Below are 12963 nucleotides of genomic sequence, written 5' to 3'. Positions count from 1 at the left end.
AAACGTGGCTCCTCTGACTCGTGTGTTTGGGAAGCTGCGTTTTAGCCAAACTGCAAACTCAGGAATGATTTAGAAAATAAAATAAAATAGTAAATGCAGGATGAAGCAGGTTCACGTATGAAGCCGTCAGCAGCGCATGAAGGGCCTCCAGCTCGGTGGTGCTGCTGTGCTCAGAGCTGCTGGCTTCAGATGGACTCCAGGTGAGCGTGCTGCCGTCACACCTGGACCCTCCGACCCGGGCTGAGCGGAGCCCGCAGGCTGCTGCTGTGGACGGTTCTGTGCTCAGTCCTCAGAAATGTTCTAAAAGTGCAGCGTGGCGACTGCAGACAAACATCCGCGCACACATGCGTTCAGAAGCCACCCAGACAGCCAGACCCTAACCCGGTGTCGGTGGGGGGGTCGGACCGGCCCCTGGGGGTCAAGGTCAAGTTTAACACGGAAAGAGAGAGGAGGGGGTGGAGGGCTGCAGACAGGAAGACAGACAGATGTAATGAGCTCAAGTTCAAGGCCGCCGCCGCCGCACACCTTGAAGCTTCTCCTGCGTGTGACCGTGCGCGCCACCGTGCAGATGACACGGGAGACATCCCGCTGCTGCCCCGGTGACGGACACCGACGGGGCCCGATGCAAACATCCGGAACAAACCCCGAACAGAATCCTGCTCAACACGCACAGACCGATCAACTGAGAACCGATCCAGACATCTTTATTCACCTTCAGATCGCCCCACAATGCTTCACTTCAACACAAACACGCGCACAGCATTGTGTGGGTTTTTCTCACCGGATCAGAGCAACGCGGCTCCGAACTCTGCCCACGTCACTGTGTTCTGACCCACTGTCCATCCATCCATCCATTCCACACCGCCTAGTCCTCACCAGGCCTGACCCACTGCTTCAGCTTCAAATGAATAAAGGTCTCCGTGAAAGTGAACGTTTTAAAGGCCAGACCTGCGTCACACAACTTCATCTGTTCACTGAATTCATTAGTACTAAAATAAAATAAAATAAGGAAGAGGGAGAGAGGACAGCCCTCTGACGGGTCATGTTTATTATTCATCTATTTATTTTTCTACCTTTTATCTCAGAAAACTTCTAGATCTGGAAGCTGCTCGAATTGTTCCACAAAACCTGTTTTTCATCAGCCTCCAGTCCACGATGGTGAGAAGTCAAGAAGAAGAAAAATGGAGCAAAACGTGCACATTACAGAAAACACGGTGAGTAGACGGACTGAAGGAGGGAAGGAGTGAAGGAGAGGAGGAGAGAAGGAGAGAAGGAGAGGAGCTGTTTGCAGGTTCATTCAGTGCGTAAGCGCGCGTACGTGACAGCAGCTACTTCCTCCTATTTAATGAGCTGTAGCCACGATGTGCGCGCGCGGGCTGATGATTGACATGATGACAAGATTTCCCGCCAATAAAACAGATCAGAACTTTAAAGGAGATGTGAGGATTGATCAGAGGAACTGATGTGAGCTGAAGCCTGATGCTCCTTCGTTTGTTCCGAACCCATTCCGGGCCCATTTTAAGTTAAATACGTCGGACTGCTTTGCGCATGACAGTAGCTCCTCGTTGCTCCAGTTCCATCGTGTTTGATGTCATTTAGTTTTTATTTTTAAGTTTTAAATGAAGCTAATATTTAGTTTGATGTGTTGATTTTCTCACGTGGAACTCAGAGTCAACCGTTCAGGCCACGCGCGGCTGTAAACGGAGCCACACGGTTCACACCAGACACCATCTAAAACACGGAGGTGACAGCAGAGAGCTGACAGATACAGGGCTTATGAAGGGCTGCTGGGCGGCCACAACGATGCTCTCAAAAATCAGCAACACGCCAAATGAAGCTTTAAAACGTGCACGTGTCAGCGCGCGACTGATTTATTCCAGAGTGTCTGATTCTGAGGACAGAGAAGGAAACTGATCTGATAGCGCCTCAGTGGTAAAGCTGCACACAGGAGTTTAAGGAGGACTCAGATGGAAGCTGCTCTTCATGTCTGTGCATCGTGTCCGTGGAGTTTGGGGAGAGGTCTGCTGTCTGAACACTGCAAACAAATGATTTAATCCTAATAATCATGTATGTTTTCATAGTCAAATACAACGTTTGACGGTTGTTTTTACAGATTTGACTGTTTTGGTAAATTACAGAAAATAATTATTATGAATCACAGATTAAATTAAAAGTGAAGTCAAATGATTGACAGCTCAGAGAAATAAAAAGCGTCACGTCTGAGGAGAAATAACAGCCTGTTGATGTGCTAAAATCAGCCAAAAAATATCAGCACATATTTGCTATTAGTTGGAAGAAAAACTATCGTGGATTTAAAAAAAAAAAAAAAAAAAGCTTGAAGCTATCAGCAGCATGAAGATGTTCCGTCCAAATCCAGCTTCTTTAAAAACGTGTTTTTAATAACGGTGACACTTCTGACAGATTAAACAGGTAATACTGTGTTTAAGATAATAAATATGAACAAGTAATAATAAACTGTACGGACATAAAGTAGAATAATAAAAATCAAATACACAAACTAAGACGTTCTCTTAAAACTGTATAATTCGTTTTTTGTTATTTTTTAAAAATCAGAATCAAACTTAAATGAACAAAATGCAGATTAAAACCATGTGTAAGGGTTGATAAACGAACAGCAGGTTTTCTAGCAGCCACAGGGACAGAAACAGGACTTTTACTTCCAGACTCTCGTCCCGTGTTGCTGCTGTTTGCTTCTGCTCTACCTGCTCGTGCTTCACCTGTAACGCAGTATTTCTACTTTGCTGTATTTCACTTCAGTGCAGCGTCTCCATGTTTTTACCTCCTCTGATTAAGGACCTCATACAACACAAAGCAACAGGAGAGAGCTGTGAGCAGATCCAAACCACCTGCACATGCGTCTGAATGTGAGGTTTCAGACTGAAGCAGGTTGGTCAGGGTTCGGGTCAGGGTTCGGGTCAGGGTTCGGGTTGGTCCACCGACACCAGCTACCACCAGACCTCCAGCAGCAGCTGATGATGTAGGAGGCGTCCTGTCCACTCAGCTTTAAAGCCGACGTGTCTGCTCGTGTGAACAAGTTCTGAATCTGTCAGTAAACCTCGTCCTGACATGTGGGTTAACGGTTCTGACAGAACCGTCAGCCAGCAGCTCCGGACTGCAGCCTGTCAACATGTACAGACGCCTGAGAGACAGCAAAGGACATCGTTTAAATCAGGCACATCCTCAGGCAGCTTCTGGACTGAGCTCAGAGGTAGGAAGTGTCTTTGTGACTGTGTTGTGTCTCTGTGCGGTAGGTTTGTGTGTCTTTGTGGTCGTTTTTTGTTGCTTTTAGTGTGTTTATGTAATTTTTAAGCGAGACTTCTACACCTCAGCGTGTTTCTCACCTACAATAAGAGTTGAATGAGTTTGTTGTCATGGTGACAAGAGTCCAGACGACTTCCAGCCACCTCCCAGTTGAACATGTGAGTGAAGACTCAGCTGAGTTGTGATCGATGAGGTTTTAAACTGTTGTCTCTGTGATTTATTTCTAGTCTGTAGCTGTGTTTATGGTCCGATGTGTTCATGTTAGAGCTGCAGTGTTCAGTTCATCACCAGATATCCAGATAATGAAATAAAAAAACCTGCATTCTCTAAATGTCGGTAGTTTCTGGTTTCTTTCCTCCTCTGGGGCAGGAAACTGAATATCTTTGACATCTGAAGACGTCATTTTGGGAAACACTGATTAACATTTTTACTGTTTATTCACATTTTAGAATCTAAATAACTGATTATTTAATGAAAAGAATCAGCGAGCAGTACAGTCTACCAGAGTTATGTGTCTGTGAAGCAGTCCGATAGAAACCGGCCACATGTGAGCATGTTGCTGCTCAGAACACATGAATGAGTGAAACACGTCTGATGTCTGGAAATGAATCGGCTGTGTGACTGTCACAGCAGCACATCGAGTCCTAAAACCAGATCAGGAGTCATGTTTAAGAGGCGAAGGTCGTGTAAAGAAGCCGAACCGTCCCTGATATGGAGTTAAAGACAGCTTCACTGAAGACAGAGCTGCTCATCAAGAGAAACATCATCCGGTCACACCAACAGGACCAACAGGACCAAGCAGGACTAAGCAGGACCAAGCAGGACCAACAGGACCAAGCAGGACCAAGCAGACGTTAAACAATCAGGTCAGACCTGCTGTTTCTTCTTTATGTTCAAGAGTCTTTGATCCCTTCATGAGACGAGTTGTAAGGAAGCAGCTCACAGTCACACAACTCTGTTCAAGCAGTTTATTCTGTTACAAAGTCCTGCAGACACGTGTCCACGGAGCCCTGCCGTCTCCGGACCTCCTCGTTCTCAGCTTCGTCTCTAAAGTCCCGTCTCCTCACTGTAAGCGGATGCCTTCGCCCTCCTTACAGAACCCTGCAGACAGAAAGACAAACAAGCGTCGCGTCTTAAACCACGACGGCTGGTTTCATGTTTGGAGCAGAGCAGCTTGAAGGTGCCGTACCGTGGTCAGGATTGTAGACGAAGTTCGGTTCCCCGACGAAGCCCAGGCAGCTCGCCTGCTTCTTTAGTTTTTCTATGTCGGCGTCCGTCACCGTCGTTTCTCTGCCTGGAAACAGGAAACACACACGGCTGAGCGTCTGGGATAGAAAATGAGTTTTGTCTTGTTTTTGTCTTGGCCTGGTTCCTTCTTACTCAGGAGATAAAGGGAGCGAGCTTGGAACTCAGAGTCCTCAACCGAGGTGTTGATCTTGAAGACCTCGAGGACTTTCTTGATGTTTTTGGAGGTGCTGTTGATGGTGAAGAGCAGACAGCCTTCACAGGTCGGCAGCAGCTGAAACCCGGACTGCAAGTCAGCAACTAGAAACAGAGACAAAGTCAGAAACAGTTAAACAGATAAACGGTGTTTCAGCTGATAGTCGACCATGTTTGTCTGGTGGCGTGAAGACCTCGTCTCTGCAGACACAACTTAAAAAAACTAACAAGAGCCCTACGAGAACTAAAAAGAGATGAAAATAACTTACAATAGGTTTAAAACAAATTAAAAGTGGTGTTAAATTTATAAAGAGACCAAAAACCAACTAAAAAAGATGCAAAACTCATAAAACAAAATAAAATGAACAAAAAGAGACGAAAGATCCACAACGAAGAGATATAACGAGATACAAACAAACACACACCAGGACTGAGAAGAGATGTGATTTAACCCAGAACAGACCTGAAACAACTAAAAAAAGACCTAAAACAAATTTTAAAAAGAGAATAAAACATCTAAAAAATAATTAAAATAAATGTAACAATGACTTGAGGGACACGAAAACAACCTGAAGGAGACGTTAAAGAAAAAAAAAGACAATTAAAACTAACAATAAATGTGAAGCAACTTGAAATAGATGCAAAACCAGTTAATACACAACAAATAAACCAGAACCGGATGTAAAACAACAAAAGAAGATCCGATGAAGGGACGTAGAACAGCTGGACGGTGACATGAGCTGATCTCCACACAGCGTCCACACAGTCAGTCAAGATCAGTAGAACAAGTAGAACCTGTCGCTGACCCGACTGACTGGATCTGAAACTCACATGCGCCCCTGGCCACGTCGTTCTCGATGGTCAGATTCATGGTTGAACCAATGCAGGTTCCGTTCCTGGAAAACATCAGAACCAAAGGTGGCATCAGGTCCTGACTGAGTTCAGAGCAGCTCATCACAGTGGATTAAAGACTTGATTCTACTGATCAAAACCATTCAGAAGCTCCAGAAAACGCTTGTAAGTGGACGTTGAATGGAGCTATAGAAGTGGGAGATCTTCTCCTCAGACCAGCTGACCTCTCAGATGTTGTCTCTGAGCAGCAGGCTGACCCGTCTCTGGTTCTGGGTTTCAGTGAGTCGTTCTGTCCACTTTCACCAGCAGCAGGTTTCTGATTACATGTTTAGCTCCAGAGTGAAGCGGCTCCGTTATGACAGGCCTGTGGTTTGCTGCACTTCTTCTATTGTGTGCTGTGTCACTCACATGTTGTTCTCCTCGGTCAGAACCAGCCCGCCTTCGCCATCCGGAGACGCCGAGATGTTCAGCCAGGCGCTGAGAGTGATGTTCATGATGTCGTTGAAGATCTTGCTGTCAGAGTAGCCCACCAGGAAGTTGGACCTGCCGTACATCTGCACACAGACAGGAGGTCAGACGGGTCGCCACCGACACCGCTCATCAACACAAGCAGAACTTAACCCTGTTCAGGACTGTTGGGGTCTTCTGGACCCTGGGTCATGTGGTTCAGGTGACAGGTTTGTTTTATTTTAAATATAAACAGAGGGACATGTGTCGTGCATTTGGAACCAGAAACAGGTCAACGTATCCGAACATGTATTTACCATCATATAAAGTCTGTAATGAACACCAACACGCATTTAGCACAGAATCTTTCTTTGGGTCCGATGGACCCTGAAACACCTTCTAGGTACAGAACCATGAAGGTCCTGGACAGGGTTCATATGGAAGCTCAGCACCCACTGAACTGTTGACGGAGCTGAAAGTCTCGGTTCTGAATCTTTTCACTTGACTGTTTTAAAGACATTTACACCGACTGTTCCGACATCATCAGGCGGACCAGAACCTGGAGGAGCTTGTTGGGGATCCTGTAGACACCAGAAGACTTCACTCACAGAGCTGGGTCCAGTCCATCAGTGTTTCTGTCCAGCATCAGTCTCACTCGCTGTGTTAGCGAGTCAGGATTTGGACTTTCAAAGTCTGACTTCATAGTAAAACATTGGACTTTGTTAAGTCTGACTTTAAACTCAGAATTCAGACTTTTTAAATTCTGACTCTAAACTTAAAATTCTCAGTTGACAACATGTATGCTCGTAGTTTTCTTTCTTTTACAGCTGCTCTAATCATCTTTGGTAGGAAACAGATTCCTGAAGGTCTCTGTTCTGCTCCAGTTCTCTTTTTTCTTCTTTAACTCGTTCTGTTTCTGGCCTGTTTGGTTCTGTTTGTTCCGGTCCTGCATAGCGTGGCCTACAGCAGCCCTCTCTGATGACACGACCCGACCCAGTTCACTTGGTCCAAACAGCTCATGCTATCCAGCCTCATCTGCATGTTTCTTTTAACTGTTTTTCAACATTTCAAGAGTTTGCTTCAATGAGTTCAGAACCACAGGAGGACACATCCGGGTAGCAGACGGGTCTCTGACGGGCCCAGCAGGAGGGCGCTGCTCGGCCCAACGTGGACGCAGGTCGTCGTTTCAAAGCTATCTCATGTAGACGTAGCTGGACGTTGGAAGTTCAGATTCGGCTCAAAGCCGTGAGAGAAATGAGAAGGTATTTACCACATCGGGTCGGTCCATGGACAAAGGCTTGATCAGCGGCCCGCATTCGTCAAGCATCACAGCCGAGCAGCTCACGACCAGCGCCGCAAACAGGAAGTGACCTTTGATCCACAGGTTCATGGTGATGTTCAGCTTCAGACACACTTCAGAAGTCGACTGAGCCTCTCCGAGCCGCTCAGCCTTTATAGGAGCCAGACCTCTGGGTTTTTTCCAGTATTTACATGCGTCGGGGTTTCCGTCGTTGTCCAGCGTTACGAAAGAGACGCTTCACTGCCGGGCTTCCTCACCGTCGGTTCAAAGGGGTTTCAGGGTTTCCTGCACGTACAGCATTTCATAATAACTCTGTTGACTTTGGACATCAATCGTTTACTAATTTGTTTGATCGCCCTCGGCCACCAAGGACGACCAAACACACTGAATGTACAGAGCAGGACCGGACTGCCTGGATCCGGCTGCAACCGACAGCTGTACCTCTGCCACCACATCCAAGACCCACAGAAGAAAAACAAGCGTGAGGACTGAAAACACTGATCTTCAAGCCTCTGTACAGCAGCATCACATCCAGAGGGGAAGCCGTGAGCAGAATCCTGGACCTTCACATCACTGAAGAGGACAGTCGGTAGGATCATGAAGGACGTAGTGATGACCGTCAGCAGCAACCTCTGAGTTCTGAAGTCAGAATTTCATCCAGTTTCTGTGGAGATAATGTGAAACCAACAGGAGTTTAAAGGTTGTATAATGCTGCCCGCTCACCGCCATGAGGAGGAGAATCTTCTAGAATGAGCAGCAGCCTCCAGCAGCTTGATCCAAGTTCCTCAGATTAGAGGAACAATTCATCACTGGCTATTTGTTTACATGCTGGCCTGCAGGTGGATCAGTGGTTAGCACCGTGGCCTCACAGCTAGAAGGTCGCTGGTTGGTGTCCCGGTGAGGACACCCGGGATCTTCCTGCGTGGAGTCTCCATGTTCTCCCCGTGCAGCGTGGGTTCTCTCCGGGTTCTCCGGCTTCCTCCCACAGTCCAGAAACATGCTGAGGTTAATTGGTGATTGTAAATTGTCCGTAGGTGTGAATGTGAGTGTGCTTGGTTGTCTGTCTCTAAGTGTAGCCCTGTGATAGACTGGTTACCTGTCCAGGTGAACCTGCCTTCACCCTGAGTCAGCTGGGATAGGCTCCGCCCCCCATGACCCTGGTGAGGATGAAGGTGTAGAGATGATGGATGTATGTTTACATGTTGGTGTGCTCAGAGAAGAATCCCTGCACTTTTTTAAATCTAAATCTCTTCGTTTCAGGACCAGATCCTGTAAATCCTTCGTGGTAGAGGAGGACGGTGTTCTCCCTGCTGTGGTCACGGCTTTGGGCCACTTAGCCAAGACGGCCGCCTTTTTGAGATTCACCCTGTCTGCTCCAGGGGGCGCTAGTGTGGCCGGCCAGGAGCTCTGAGCCCAGCTTCCTAGCTCGTTGTGTTTTGATGGATCATCCAGTTTAATGACATGCTGGTCTCCCTGCATGCAGATGTTCCACCAGAACAATCCGACTCTTCTGTTCATGCCCTCTAACTGGGCTGGTACTGGTTCAGTAAGCGTGTTGTTAACTATAGCACCATTTGTAAACATGTGACCAACTCACAGAACAGCTAGGCTTAAGAAAAACCCATCTGATCATGACTAAACCTAAAAACAACTGGTTCTTCTCCTTGTTATCTTCTTGCTTTCCTGTCCTCTGTCCATATCCTAGTGAGGTTGAAGCGGTGTATAGATCATGTCCTCTGTCCATGGGACTGCACTGCATTAGTCAAACCAAGTCCTGTGGCTGCTGAATATGTCTTTAACACATGATTTTCACGTGTGTCCACCTGTTTAAGCTCATGTACAACAGTTTATATGGAGCTCAACATGTGTGTAGTTTAAACTTCACTGCTCTCCACAGTCCTGAACTCCGTATGCAAAACCAGAGTAATTAGTCACAGGAGTTTGTCTGCTCCATTTGATCATTTTCCTGTGCAGCTTCCTTTATAACACGGGCGAGCATGAGGGTAACGAGGCCACCGTGTAAACTTGCGGTAGTTGTGCAGGCTGGCCGGCCGTCGCTCCGCCTCCTTGCAGCACACAGCGGCACCCGGCCTCCCGTTTAACTCCATACTTCATTATTACTGCAGCTCATTAAAGTGCCTGCAGCCCTACCTGATGCCTGCGTGAAATCAGGCCATGAAACCGTAGAAATTGAAGCTGGGTGCAGCGAGTTTCCAACAGCAGCCTCCTGCTTGTCCACCAGTAGAGTCTGAGCTGCATCTTGATCATCAGAAGCCGGAGATGTTGAAGAACTGGGACTCTCTGTTCGGTCCATGAGGTTGGTAGATTCATTCAGGAGGACGACAGATTGTGTCCCATACGCATTACAAGGAATTTCATAAACCAGTTTTTCATGAAAAGAAACCTCTGAAACGCTCCAGGACACAGAAACAGGGTTGATTTAGTTTCTCTTTCTGGTTCAGCATGTTTTGTCATGATTACGTGGTCCATTTTTATTTGGACTTGAAAGTCAAAAAATGTAGTTAAATAATGAAAATCGTTGCTTTTCCTCATCTCCAGAGCCTCTGTGGTGTCCACGGCTGTGCTCTGGATCTAGTTTGGGTCGTTTTATGGCGTCTTGTGAGCTCTCGTTGGCTCTCAGGATTAGATTACCAGGAGAACCGATCCGTCCGAGCCCTGCTGGTCCCAGTGTTCGCTTAGTCACACCTTGCATGTACCCCATCACCTACAGACACACCTCAAAGGTTCCTGGTGGGAGCGCTCGTGGTTCTGTGAGGCAAAGTTTTCATCCTTTTGTGTCTTCATGTGGAAACGGACACACGGCGGCTCAGTGGTACCGAGAAAATCAGCAACGCAGACGGTGAAGAAGAAAGCTGCTGGACAGTATAACTAAATATGAAACTATCAGCTTTACAGACGTTTAGCTGCAGGGAGCTGCCACCATGATGCTTTATCTTCCTGTTACAGCCACACATACATGTCAGTGCAGCTAATGTCCCTCTGACCTCATTTAAAGAGCAAACCTGACCCTTTAAACAACACGTGATAACACGTCAGACTGCTAAGTTCAGTTAGTGTAGTTTATGAAAAAGTAGATGTTGATCTAGAAAATAAAACATCTGCTCTGCAGATGCTTCCTGTGAGGAGCTGCCTGTATGATGCATGAATTAGCATGTTGTCAATGTGAGGATGCACAACGTACACGTCATTTCAGTTAATGCACTTCAGACTTCTTTTAAAACAGAAGTGCAAACCTGACTATTTAAAAATACATGAAACACATAGTTCAGTTCATGAACAAGTATGTTTTGACCTACACGTCCCATCTAGGGTTGCACATGGATCAGTGGTTAGCACCGTTAGCTCCTCACAGCTAGAAGGTCGCTGGTTGGCGTCCCGGTGAGGACACCCGGGATCTTCCTGTGTGGAGTCTCCATGTTCTCCCCGTGCAGCGTGGGTTCTCTTCGGGTTCTCCGGCTTCCTCCCACAGTCCAGAAACATGCTGAGGTTAATTGGTGATTGTAAATTGTCCGTAGGTGTGAATGTGAGTGTGCTTGGTTGTCTGTCTCTAAGTGTAGCCCTGTGATAGACTGGTTACCTGTCCAGGTGAACCTGCCTTCACCCTGAGTCAGCTGGGATAGACTCCGCCCCCCATGACCCTGGTGAGGGTTAAGGTGTAGAGATGATGGATGGATGGACTTCCCATCTAGAAGACAGGACTTCAAAGAGACAGGAATTAGTCATTCAGCCGACGTACGCTTTATATTAAAAAACTGCTTTTGATGAGGAGTGACAAACGACCTCGGGGCAGTTCGGTAACTCGCCGTATGACACCATCAGCATCATTACTGCTGGAAGCACCATACGGCCGCTTTTAACTACAGACCAGAGGCTGAAGACTCAGCTGTCAGCAGCAGCCACTCAGAGCTCCGGGTTCAGCCGCTGCTGCTGCTGCTGCTGCTGCAGTGGAGGTTAACTCCTTCCACCCTGGAGGTCCCTGTTCCAGAAACAGGCTGTAATAAAATACAACGGGCGCCTACAGGCCTCTCAGCCGCACTGAAGTGAATGCGGCATTGTGGTGCTTCATTTCAGTGTCTCATGGTTTAAATTCTGACTCGCTGGAAGCAAAAATGTCTTCTTTTTTTTTTTTGCTGGAATTTTGCAAACATCACACGGCCTGGTCACGAGGACGTGGACACCTACTGCATGTCATATTACCTCCATGTGTCCATTATCAGTCATTTCCCAGCCCTGGGATACATAAAGTGTTTTTCTATCCTATCCATGGAGCTCATATCTGCCTGATGCTGTAAATCTGTGTGATGATCTGTGATGCTGCAGTAGACCAGGACCAGGCCTGAGGGGCTCCTGTGGGTGACCAACAGCACATCACCGTTTCTCACCACTGAATATTTAAGCTGCAGTTTTTCCCCTGCAGTTCCTATAATCATGAAAAACTCCATTTGAATATTAATTTAAGGTTTAAGTCCGTCCTGAGCGTGAACACTAAACACAGGCAGTTATTTACATGAGCGGCTGTAAGACTGGGTGTTAGCCAGCATTCACTGTGTCTGCTGTCCTTGAACTTGACCTTGTTGAGCCTTTAACAAGAGAAGAGCAGCTGTGTGTGTGTGTGTGTGTGTGTGTGTGCAGGGCAACTTTTTTCCTTTTCTTCTTTTTATTTTTTACTGGATAAATAGTAAAATAAAATGCTGCTACAGCTAATTATCCTGCAGCCGACTGCTTCCAGCTTCTCTGAAGCCAAACTGATCATCAGCTGAAGATTCTGCTTCACAGGAATGATTTTAAAATAAATCCTCTGAACTCTCTGGTTGTTCTGGACTGTTGGAGATCTGATTTAATTGTGAAACAAACGCCAGGCATTCTTTCTAAAAGCATTTCCTTTTTAAAAGCGCAGTAGTTTTTAACCCTGAAGCAGGTTAAAGGAATAACTGAGTTCCTCTGAATCATATCTGGTGTCTGGTATTAAAATAGAAATAATTAAAGTGCCACCGTCTCTCTGATAATATGTCCTGAAATCTCCTCCTCCTCCTTCTGGTGTTTCTGGTTCTAACACCTGAACGTGTCGCCTCCATTTTATGATTTTATTTTCTTGTTGTACAGATTAACTGCACGTCGCTCCGATACAGAGGGTTTCTGAGGAGGATCTGGGCCTTAACAGATAAACAAGTACTGAAAAAGATCATTAGCAGAAACATGTAATTATTATTCCGATTATTATAGAATGAACGTGAATTTAGTGAATGTGTTGAGAATATTAAATTCCCGTCGGCACGCCGGTGTGTGGGCTCCACAGGTACTGAAGCTCATTGATGTTCATATTTTGGCCACACTGAACGGCAGACAGCAGCATGATATCAACATGAATGATTTCTTTATCCAGAATTGGAGAAGCGGGTCTATTTTGGACGCGTCACGCGCACTGGCGTCGGAAACCGCGTAAATGACGCAGTGATGGATTTGAAATGAAGCCTGGAGCAGATCAGAGATGCGGAGTGAAAGTCACGGTTCTCTACACTTAATGCAACAACAAAAACACTCAACAAAAAAAAAAACAAAAAACAAAAAACAGAACAAAGTTGATCGTTTTGACCCTAAACCAAGAAAAACGAACCGTGGAC

The sequence above is a fragment of the Stegastes partitus genome, unplaced genomic scaffold (genome assembly GCF_000690725.1).
Source record: "Stegastes partitus isolate 25-593 unplaced genomic scaffold, Stegastes_partitus-1.0.2 Scaffold847, whole genome shotgun sequence".
NCBI classification, from domain to species: Eukaryota; Metazoa; Chordata; class Actinopteri; family Pomacentridae; genus Stegastes; species Stegastes partitus.
Note: the sequence above shows the minus strand (reverse complement) of the source record.